Source organism: Triticum urartu, chromosome 3 (genome assembly GCF_003073215.2).
Source record: "Triticum urartu cultivar G1812 chromosome 3, Tu2.1, whole genome shotgun sequence".
Classification (NCBI taxonomy): domain Eukaryota; kingdom Viridiplantae; phylum Streptophyta; class Magnoliopsida; order Poales; family Poaceae; genus Triticum; species Triticum urartu.
The window spans coordinates 585249124-585261223 of record NC_053024.1 but is presented as its reverse complement, the minus strand read 5'-3'; positions in this window follow the sequence as shown (position 1 = coordinate 585261223).

Sequence of the window (12100 nt, the reverse complement as noted above, 5' to 3'; positions counted from 1 at the left end):
ATCATGCATAAAAGAGATCAAAGAAACTCAAATACTTTCATGGATATAAAAAGATAGATCTGGCACTCGTACAGCGACGTCCTAAACAAACGGTTTAAAACCCCTTTCCGCGAAGACATTTGGAACCGTCACCAAGTGAGTGTGTGCGATAGGGTGTCCTTCCCACACGACCCAGAAATCGTCGGGGATAGGCCCTTGATAACCCACAAGTATAGGGGATCGCAACAGTTTTCGAGGGTAGAGTATTCAACCCAAATATATTGATTCAACACAAGGGGAGCCAAAGAATATTCTCAAGTATTAACAGCCGAGTTGTCAATTCAACCACACCTGGAAACTTAATATCTGCAGCAAAGTGTTTAGTAGCAAAGTAATATGATAGTAGTGGTAACGGTGGTAAAAGGTAATGGTAGCAAAAGGTAATTTTTTTGGTGTTTTGTAGTGATGATAACAATAGCAACGGAAAAGTAAATAAGCGAAGAACAATATATGGAAAGCTCGTAGGCAATGGATCGGTGATAGAGAATTATGCCGGATGCGGTTCATCATGTAACAGTCATAACATAGGGTGACACAAAACTAGCTCCAATTCATCAATGTAATGTAGGCATGTATTCCGAATATAGTCATACGTGCTTATGGAAAAGAACTTGCATGACATCTTTTGTCCTACCCTCCCGTGGCAGCGGGGTCCTATTGGAAACTAAGGGATATTAAGGCCTCCTTTTAATAGAGTACCGGACCAAAGCATTAACACATAGTGAATACATGAACTCCTCAAACTACGGTCATCACCGGGAGTGGTCCCGATTATTGTCACTTCGGGGTTGCCGGATCATAACACATAGTAGGTGACTATAGACTTGCAAGATAGGATCAAGAACTCTCATATATTGATGAAAACATAATAGGTTCAGATCTGAAATCATGGCACTCGGGCCCTAGTGACAAGCATTAAGCATAGCAAAGTCATAGCAACATCAATCTCAGAACATAGTGGATACTAGGGATCAAACCCTAACAAAACTAACTCGATTACATGATAAATCTCATCCAACCCATCACCGTCCAGCAAGCCTACGATGGAATTACTCACGCAACGGCAGTGAGCATCATGAAATTGGTGATGGAGGATGGTTGATGATGACGATGGCTACGGATTCCCCTCTCCGGAGCCCCGAACGGACTCCAGATCAGCCCTCCCGAGAGAGTTTAGGGCTTGGCGGCGGCTCCGTATCGTAAAACGCGATGAATCCTTCTCCCTGGGTTTTTTCTCCCCGAAAGTGAATATATGGAGTCAAGGTTGAGGTCGGTGGAGCGTCAGGGGGCCCACGAGGCAGGGGGCGCGCCCCCCACCCTCGTGGACAGGTGGAGGCCCCCTGACGTGGATCTTCTTCCAGTATTTTTTATATATTCCAAAATAATTCTCCGTTGATTTTCAGGTCATTCCGAGAACTTTTGTCTGCACATAAATAACACCATGGCAATTCTGCTGAAAACAGCGTCAGTCCGGGTTAGTTCCATTCAAATCATGCAAGTTAGAGTCCAAAACAAGGGCAAAAGTGTTTGGAAAAGTAGATACGACGGAGACGTATCAACTCCCCCAAGCTTAAACCTTTGCTTGTCCTCAAGCAATTCAGTTGATAAACTGAAAGTGATAAAGAAAAACTTTTACAAACTCTGTTTGCTCTTGTTGTTGTAAATATGTAAAGCCAGCATTCAAGTTTTCAGCAAAGATTATGAACTAACCATAGTCACAATAACATTTAGGTCTCATGTTTACTCATATCAATGGCATAATCAACTAGCGAGCAATAATAATAAATCTCGGATGACAACACTTTCTCAAAACAATCATAATATGATATAACAAGATGGTATCTCGCTAGCCCTTTCTGAGACCGCAAAACATAAATGCAAAGCACCTTTAAAGATCAAGGACTGACTAGACATTGTAATTCATGGTAAAAGAGATCCAGTCAAGTCATACTCAATGTAAACTAACAGTAATGGATGCAAATGACAGCGGTGCTCTCCAACTGTGCTTTTTAATAAGAGGATGATGACTCAACATAAAAGTAAATGGATAGGCCCTTCGCAGAGGGAAGCAGGGATTTGTAGAGGTGCCAGAGCTCGGTTTTGAAATAGATATGAATAATATTTTGAGCGGTATACTTTCATTGTCAACATAACAACCGAGAGATGGCGATATCTTCCATGCTACACACATTATAGGCGGTTCCCAAACAGAATGGTAAAGTTTATACTCCCCCTCCACCAACAAGCATCAATCCATGGCTTGCTCGAAACAACGAGTGCCTCCAACTAACAACAGTCCCAGGGGGAGTTTTATTTGCAATTATTTTGATTTGATTTGCATAAAGCATGGGACTGGGCATCCCGGTGACCAGCCATTTTCTCGTGAGTGAGGAGCGGAGTCCACTCCTCTTGAGAATAACCCGCCTAACATGGAAGATACGGACAACCCTAGTTGATACATGAGCTATTCGAGCATACAAAACAGAATGTTTATTTGAAGGTTTAGAGTTTGGCACATACAAATTTACTTGGAACGGCAGGTAGATACCGTATATAGGTAGGTATGGTGGACTCATATGGAATAACTTTGGGGTTTATGGAATTGGATGCACAAGCAGTATTCCCGCTTAGTACAAGTGAAGGCTAGCAAAAGACTGGGAAGCGACCAGCTAGAGAGCGACAACAGTCATGAACATGCATTAAAATTAATCAACACCGAATGCAAGCATGAGTAGGATATAATGCACCATGAACATAAATATCAAGAGGCTATGTTGATTTTGTTTCAACTACATGCGTGAACATGTGCCAAGTCAAGCCACTCGAATCGTTCAAAAGAGGATACCACCCTATCATACCACATCACAACCATTTTAATAGCATGTTGGCACGCAAGGTAAACCATTATAAGCTCCTAGCTAATTAAGCATGGCATAAGCAACTACAATCTCTAATTGTCATTGCAAATATGTTTCTTTCATAATAGGCTGAATCAGGAACGATGAACTAATCATATTTACAAAAACAAGAGAGGTCGAGTTCATACCAGCTTTTCTCATCTCAATAAGTTCATCATATAATCATCATTATTGCCTTTCACTTGCACGACCGAATAGTGTGGATAATAATAATAGTGCACGTGCATTGGACTAAGCTGGAATCTGCAAGCATTCAATTCAAGAGAGAAGACAAGGTAATATGGGCTCTTTGTCAGATCAACGATAATGCATATAAGAGCCACTTTAACATTTTAATTATGGTCTTCTCCTCTCGACCCCCAGAGAACAAGAAAAGAAATAAAACTATTTACACGGGAAAGCTCCCAACAAGCAAAAGAAGAACGAGAAATCTTTTTGGGTTTTCTTTTTTAAGTTACTACTACAAGCATGGAAAGTAAACTAATTAAAAGCTACAACTAATTTTTTTTGTTTTTCTTAAGGTTTATTAAACACACAAGAAGAAAGCATAAAAAGGAAAATAAACTAGCATGGATGATACAGTGAAAAAGTATGAGCACCGACAACTAGCAATGAGTGTGTGAACATGAATGTAATGTCGGTGAGAAATACGTACTCCCCCAAGCTTAGGCTTTTGGCCTAAGTTGGTCTATGGCCACGGCTGGCCTGGCGGATATCCAAAGTATATAGTTGGGGTCGTACTGAGATGCAGCAGCTATTGCCTCATGAGCTGCCGCTTGGAGACAGGCCGTCTCCGTCCTCCTCTTATACTCGTCCGCCTCCTCCCTGGTTATAACATATCTCCCTTTTGCCTGAGAGTCAAAGAAAGCAGGAGCAGGGAGAGCGACGTGATAGGTGCGTCGTCTGTCAAAGATTAGTCGGTACTGGAGGAACTGATCATTCCTCTCAACAAACTGATGACGAACCATAGCCTCATAATCTAAATAAACAGGAGGCAACTCAATATCATCCTCACGTATGGTATATCAAGAAAATTAGCTGATGGGTTGCATAAATTCCACCAAAGAAATCTCCATTAAATCTATTAAGATGCAACCTACGTGCAACAATGGCTCCCAAATTATAAGATTTATCTCCTAACACAGCACTCCTAAGAATACTGAGGTCAGGGACACACATGTGACATGCCTCATCTTTACCATTTATGCATCTACCTATGAAGAGAGCAAAATAATGTATAGCAGGAAAGTGAATGCTCCCTATGGTAGCTTGTGTATATCTCTAGATTCCCCCACAGTTATACTAGCAAGAAAATCTCTAAACTCATATTTGCGAGGCTCACTAGTGCTGCCCCATTGTGGAAGTTTGCAAGCAGTATTAAAATCCTCTAAGTCCATAGTATAAGAATTTTCATAAAGATCAAACAGGACAGTTTGAGAATTGCGTGATGATGAAAATTCAAACCTTCTCACAAAGGAATCAGTGAGATAGTGGTACTGGCGGCACTTATCTGCCTCGAAGCTCTCAAGATCAGCATTACGCACATATGCGTTAAATTCTTCCTTGATTCCTGCTCGATCCATAAAGTCCTCTGAAGGCCATTCACAAGCCCGCACTTGAGCTTCCCTCGGTGGTTCATCGTCGGCATCGCGTATTGCGAGCCTGGGTCCTTGCTTCCTTGAAGGACCACCTTGGTACATTTTCCTAAACATATTTCTTCCTCTGAAAAATTTCTGAAATTTTAGTAACTTCAAAATAAAAGTGAACCAAACTCAACAAAATTGATAGCAACTACTCCTACAAGTGCCTAGAGGCAATATCATGCATATAAAACTACTTTTGCACACATAAATTTGACATGCAAGCTCAAGAACAGGTCACCTAAGCAGCAAAAATATGCAATGAATAAAGCACTAGAACAAAAACTAATTGGACCATTGGAGGAGTCACATACCAAGGAACAATCCCCCAAAGCAGTTTTTGTGAATGGAGCTTTGAGCAAGGAGATCGAAAATGGCAGCAGATGAGCTTGGACTCGGGTTTGAGCTGGTTAGTGATGTTTGTGGGAGGAAGAAGGAGTGTGTGGTAGCTGGAATAAGTGGAGGGGAGCCAGCATGGGCCCACGAGGCAGGGGGCGCGCCCTCCACCCTCGTGGCCAGGTGCTTGCTCCCTGCTGTGTTCTCAGTGCCAGATATTCTCAAATATTCCAGAAAAAATCATATTTAAATTTCAGGGCATTTGGAGAACTTTTATTTTCGGGGTATTTTTTATTGCATGGATAATTCAGAAAACAGACAGAAATTACTATTTTTGCTTTATTTAATATAAATAACAGAAAGTAAAAAGAGGGTACAGAGAGTTGTGTTTTCTAAATTCATCCATCTCATGCTCATCAAAAGGAATCCACTAACAAGGTTGATCAGGTCTTGTTAACAAACTCATTCGAATAACATGGAACCGGAGAATTTTCGAATAACACTAGGTTACCTCAACGGGGATATGCATGTCCCCAACAATAAGAATATCATATTTCTTCTTGACAGTAGGAAGAGGAAATTCAAAACCTCCAATAGTAATAGTTGAATTTTTCCAATAGAATTGATACTGTGGACTTGAGGTTGTTTCCTCGGAAAGTGTACCAGTATGCTCATTACCATTAACATGAAAAGTGACATTGCCTTTGGTGCAATCAATAACAGCCCCTGCAGTATTCAAAAAGGGTCTTCCAAGAATAATAGACATACTATCGTCCTCGGGAATATCAAGAATAACAAAGTCCGTTAAAATAGTAACGTTTGCAACCACAACAGGCACATCCTCACAAATACCGACAGGTATAGCAGTTGATTTCAGCCATTTGCAAAGATATTTCAGTAGGTGTCAACTTATTCAAATCAAGTCTACGATATAAAGAGAGAGGCATAACACTAACACCGGCTCCAAGATCACATAAAGCAGTTTTAACATAGTTTCTTTTAATGGAGCATGGTATAGTTGGTACTCCGGGATCTCCTAAGTTTCTTTGGTATTCCACCCTTAAAAGTATAATTAGCAAGCATGGTGGAAATTTCAGCTTCCGGTATCTTTCTTTTATTAGTAACAATATCTTTCATGTACTTAGCATAAGGATTCATTTTGAAGCATATCAGTTAATCGCATACGCAAAAAGATAGGTCTAATCATTTCAGCAAAGCGCTCAAAATCCTCATCATCCTTTTTCTTGGATGGTTTAGGGAGGAAAAGGCATGGGTTTCTGAACCCATGGTTCTCTTTCTTTACCGTGCTTCCTAGCAACAAAGTCTCTCTTATCATAACGTTGATTCTTTGATTGTGGGTTATCAAGATCAACAGACAGGTTCAATCTCTACTTCATTGTCATTACTAGGTTGAGCATCAACATGAACATCATCATTAACATTATCACTAGGTTCATGTTCATTACCAGATTGTGTTTCAGCATCAGAAATAGAAATATCATTGGGATTCTCAGGTGTGTCAATAACAGGTTCACTAGAAGCATGCAAAGTCCTATCATTTTTCTTTTTCTTCCTCTTTAGAAGGACTAGGTGCATCAATATTATTTCTCTGAGAATCTTGCTCAATTCTCTTAGGATGGCCCTCAGGATACAAAGGTTCCTGAGTCATTTTACCACCTCTAGTCATAACTCTAACAACATTATCATTTTTCTTACTATTTAATTCATTGAGCAAATCATTCTGAGCTTTAAGTACTTGTTCTACTTGAGTGGTAACCATAGAAGCATGTTTACTAATAAGTTTTAGTTCACCTTTAACATTAGCCATATAATCACTCAAGTGTTCAATCATATAAGCATTATGTTTCAATTGTCTACCAACATAAGCATTAAAATCTTCTTGCTTTAACCATAAAGTTATCAAACTCATTGTCGGTGTCAAAACCGGCGGATCTCGGGTAGGGGGTCCCGAACTGTGCGTCTAGGCCGGATGGTAACAGGAGGCAAGGAACACGATGTTTTACCCAGGTTCGGGCCCTCTTGATGGAGGTAAAACCCTACGTCCTGCTTGATTAATATTGATGATATGGGTAGTACAAGAGTAGATCTACCACGAGATCAAGGAGGCTAAACCCTAGAAGCTAGCCTATGGTATGATTGTTGTGATGAAGTTTTCCTACGGACTAAACCCTCCGGTTTATATAGACACCGGAGAGGGTTAGGGTTACACAAAGTCGGTTACAATGGTAGGAGATCTAAATATCCGCATCGCCAAGCTTGCCTTCCACGCCAAGGAAAGTCCCATCCGGACACGGGACGAAGTCTTCAATCTTGTATCTTCATAGTCCTGGAGTCCGGCTGAAGGTATAGTCCGGCTACCCGGACACCCCCTAATCCAGGACTCCCTCAGTAGCCCCCGAACCAGGCTTCAATGACGACGAGTCCGGCGCGCAGATTGTCTTCGGCATTGCAAGGCGGGTTCTTCTCCAAATTCCGTGTACCTGCTAAATAATGTCCGATTTTCGTAATGTAGCGCACCTTGGCTTCCACGCCCAATAATGGCCGTCTTCCACGTGTCAAACGAATGCGAAAAGTTGGGGTGTTTTTACATTCACACCCCTAGCCGCATAAATGAGCCTCCTATTTAATGGGATGGGGATTTAGATCCAAACCACACCTTCTCCTCTCCGCGAGTAATCTTTAGAGCGCCTCCAGCAAAGGTCCATTCCAACATGGCCAGCCGTCGCAGCTCCTCCTCTCGCCCTTCCAGTCCTAAACCTGGAGACTGGGAGAGGTGCTCCATCCCGCACAGCGAGCTAGTGTCGCTTCAGGCCAAGGGATTTCTCCCTCAGGCCTATATGGTCCCGGTCCGAGCCGGACTCGCCACCTATAATGGCCGAGAGCAAGCGGAGAGCACCCCCAATCCCTCCAAAGGAGAGCGGGTGTGCCTCGTCCCTTATCTAACAACAGGACTTGGATTTCCAATTCATCCATTTCTTCGTGGGCTTCTGGAGTTCTACGGCCTCCAGCTGCACAATCTCACGCCCGGCTCTATATTGCATATCGCGGGCTTCGTCGCCCTTTGCGAGCTATTCTTGGGTGTTGAGGCTCATTTCGCGCTGTGGAAGAGGTTATTCTGCCTGGTGCCCCGCTCTCAAAAGGGGTCTATATATCAAGTGGGCGGAGCCGAAGTGTGGCGTATCGCCGGGACCGGATATCTATCCGGAACCCCAAAGAAGGCGTCCGAGGACTGGCCCTTTTTCGGAATGGTTTTATATAGATGATGTCCCGCCTGCCGTGGATTCCTATCCGGGGTCGTCCTCCCCGAATTCCTCAAGTGCTCCTTAAGAAAAACGCCTAAGCTGGCGTCCGCGGAGCTCTCTTCAGAAGAAGGCGACAGGGACGTCCTTCACCCTGATGGGTGCCGGATAAGACTATTGGCTCATTCCGGACTAACCATGATTGGAGTCATGGCCGCATGCATTATGCGGGGGGTGCAGCCGCTTCAATATAGAGGCCACCCCATGTGGGATTTTAACGGGGAGGATGACGCCACCCGTTATGGTCGTAAGGGGCCAGCCTCAGCTGCCGCTCTAGTAAAGATCTTATCCTCTTGTACAAGGAGAAGAGGAGGAATTCCTCCGCGTCAACCCGCAGGGCAGATTTACTATGTACAATCCTCCGAGTTGGGTAAGTGGACAATTGTGCTTGCCCATCCGTTTTATATTCCCATGATTAAATATGTAGTCTAACGATTTCAACGCAGGAACTGCGTCAGGAAGTAAAGGATATAAATAGCCGTCCCCCATAGCCCGAGGATCCAGGACGGTCCCTCGATCCGGACTCCGAAGAGGATCCGGACATATCGGTGGAGCTGATTGACGGGGTGTTTCATCAGCTAAGCAAGGACCAATACCTTGGTGGCCATTACGGCTGATTACCCAGGGTTAATTCCGGCCTCCCAGGTAACAGAGAAGCGGAGTCTCATCCCCTTGAGAAGGAATCCATTCTCACGCATTTCAGTTTTCCTGACAACGACCGTGTTTTGCAGGGGAGGTTTCCGAGGCGGGAGGTCGAACCTGCGGCGGCTAGCCAACGAGGGGCCGCAGGGCCCCGTGGGGTAAAAAGGAATGTAGTCCGGACTGAGACACCGGCGCAAAGGTATAGCGCACCCTCTTTTTCCCTGATGTTATTCCTTCAGGGCATAGTAACGTTCATGCTATCTTCAGGACGAAGAGACCTCGTCGTACTACATCCGGAGAGGTTGCCAATCGCGCCTCCACCAGCCAGGCTCCAACGCCTGGCCCGGAAGCGGAAACGAACACAAGGCGCGCACCGGACGCTCCTCCGACAGAGGATGCGGACAGGCTGTCTGCCACCAATTCTGAGGTGGAGAGTGCCATGAACCACAGGCGTCGCCGGACAGTTCTTCGCGATGCTTGTTTCTCCCAAGAGGCATTAGATGCCTTCAATTCGGGAGATGCGTACCTCCGTGCCGCTCAAAATGGTTTAGCCAGAGCCACGGAGCAATATGTAAAAGACATACGGGTAAGAAATTTTTTGGTATATATATATATATATATACCAGTAGCCCCCGAGACTTGAAACAGTTAGAGTAACTGATTTAAGGATCATTTGTTATGCAGGTTCTTACAGAGAAGAATACTGTACTGTCCCAGGAGCTAGAAGAGTGCAAAGCCCAACTGGAGGCCGCACTAGCCGCGGTAGGGGAGCCCAAAGAGACCCCCTCTGGTAAGATACACTTTGAAAGATTAGTATCTTGCGAAGCGCGGCGTGGGTGTAAATCTGACAAATCATATTGCAGATGGCGCCGGACTAGATCCGGAGAGGCAACAACTCTTACGCCGGCTAAAGGCCGGTGAGAGTATGCTGACAAGGGTGAGGCGGGAGAAGAATGATCTTCAGGATGCCAACACCAAGCTGGACGTTGAACTTAAAGATGTTCGTGGCCAGCTGTCGGACTCCACTAAGGAGAATCAGCGGCTTCGACGCGGCATATTTAGTAAGTGCTTAAGCGAATCTTTGAAAGAAAAGAGTTCGGCGAGGAAGTCGACTAACAGAGTAATGTCTGTAGGTATGCTAACGGGTCGTCCTGCAGAGGAGATGCCCGGTTCTACGGGTGACCTTCTTCCCGAGCTCTCGCAACTGCACGAGCGAGTTCGGCAGGCGATGCGAGGCGTTGCCCAAGCCTTATGGCCTTCCCACTCCATGCCCGAGGGCCTTGGAGAGCTTTCGGAGAAGCTTAAGGGAGCTCGGCGGCGCTTCCGTTGTGGAAGATATCGGCCTGCCGACAAGGCGCTAGGGAGGCCTGGGCCATGGTGAAGATGCGGTACACGAAGTCTGACCCAAACCACATGGCCGAGGTCGGACCTGTGGGGCCTGACGGGAAGGAGATCCCTGTAAGCTTAGTGTACGGCCAAGTAGAATTGGCCGCAAGTATTCCCAGCAGGACTGTAAGTTAGACAGCCTGTTAGATGGTATTGAAGAGGAATACAATCAGTCAGAGTGACTATGTAATTTTTAATTGACATGTGTAATGCCTTCTAGCCGGATTGTAGATCGTTTGTCGTTGCCGACCTTTTCGCTTCAACCTCAGGACCTGACGGTCCGGAGTGTGTCCGAATACCCTACCGGTTATGTAAGAACCGGGGTATGCATGGAGACCAGGCGTAGGGGTCATTAGTGCTTTATCAGACAAGTGCCCAACTAGTTATGTTATATTACATGGTTAGTAAGAAACATCTTCCAGAGAGAATAGTTCCGTTAGGGGTTCCTTTCTCTGGGAGGCATGCCCTAAAGTGCATGTCCGGACTGCAAACGCAGGAAAATCATCTGGGGGCATATATATAAATAAGTAAAAAAGGTCATCTTTTAGTTCACCGACCGAATATTCCCTTAAGAACGCTAGCTTTCGGCTTCACCCAGTCTGAGGTACACATCCGGCTGATCCGGCAGTAACAATCGCAGAGGTGCTCCCTTTACCACCTAGCCGAACAATCGGGAACGTAGGGGTAAGCACAGGAGCCAGGCAACCCAGCTTGGCCAAAACTTAAGTCATATCGATGCATATAATGGTGAAGAAAAGGTACATGCGGAAGTTTGACACATGTGGTGGGCATGAAGCCCGTATAAATAAGCTTCTGTTAAAGAAGCCCCCAGGTTTAATGAGCGCGAGTAGCACGTCACTTGAGGAGCCTTTAAGGGCTATAAAAGAAAAGGGGGAAGGAGAGAAATGTAAGACAGAAAATGTAAAAAATGGACAGAGGAAGGAGACAAACACAGAGTCCGGCGCTAGGCATAGAATCTTCGGAGACGGGCTGCGTTCCATGGGTTCGGCTCGAGTCGGTTATCCGACGCATCTCGCAGGCGGTATGCTCCACCAGTCAGGACTTGGTCGATTATGAAGGGACCTTCCCACTTGGGCTTCAGCTTGTCCTTTTTCTTGTCCGGCAGGCGTAGAACTAATTCGCCAACGTTGTAGTTTTTGGCCCGCACTTCTCTGCTTTGATATCTTCGAGCCTGCTGTTGATAGAATGCGGAACGGGCTTTTGCCACGTCGCGCTCCTCCTCTAAGTCTTCCAAACTGTTCTGCTGATCGAGCTCGGCTTCCCTTTATTTGCACATGCGCACTCGAGGTGAGTCATGAATTATGTCGCAGGGCAAGACTGCCTCTGCGTTGTACACCATAAAAATGGTGTGTATCCGGTGGTGCGATTCGGCGTGGCCCGCAGCCCCCAGAGTACGAAGTTGAGCTCCTCTACCCAGTGCGTGTTAGATTCCTTGAGGGACCGCACTAATCTGGGTTTGATGCCGCTCATGATGAGACCATTTGCACGTTCGACCTGACTGTTAGTTTGTGGGTGATAGACGGAAGCATAATCAAGCTTGATGCCCATGTTTTTGCACCAGAGTTTTACCTCATCGACCGTAAAGTTCGTGCCGTTATCGGTGATGATGCTGTGGGGGACGCCATAACGGTGTACGACCCCGGATATAAAGTCTATCACAGGTCCGGATTCGGCCGTCTTAACAGGCTTGGCTTCTATCCATTTGGTGAACTTATCCACCATGACCAGTAAGTATTTTTTCTTGTGGGTTCCGCCTTTAAGGGAGTCCAGCCTTATGTTCAAGCCCCCAGACGCGAAA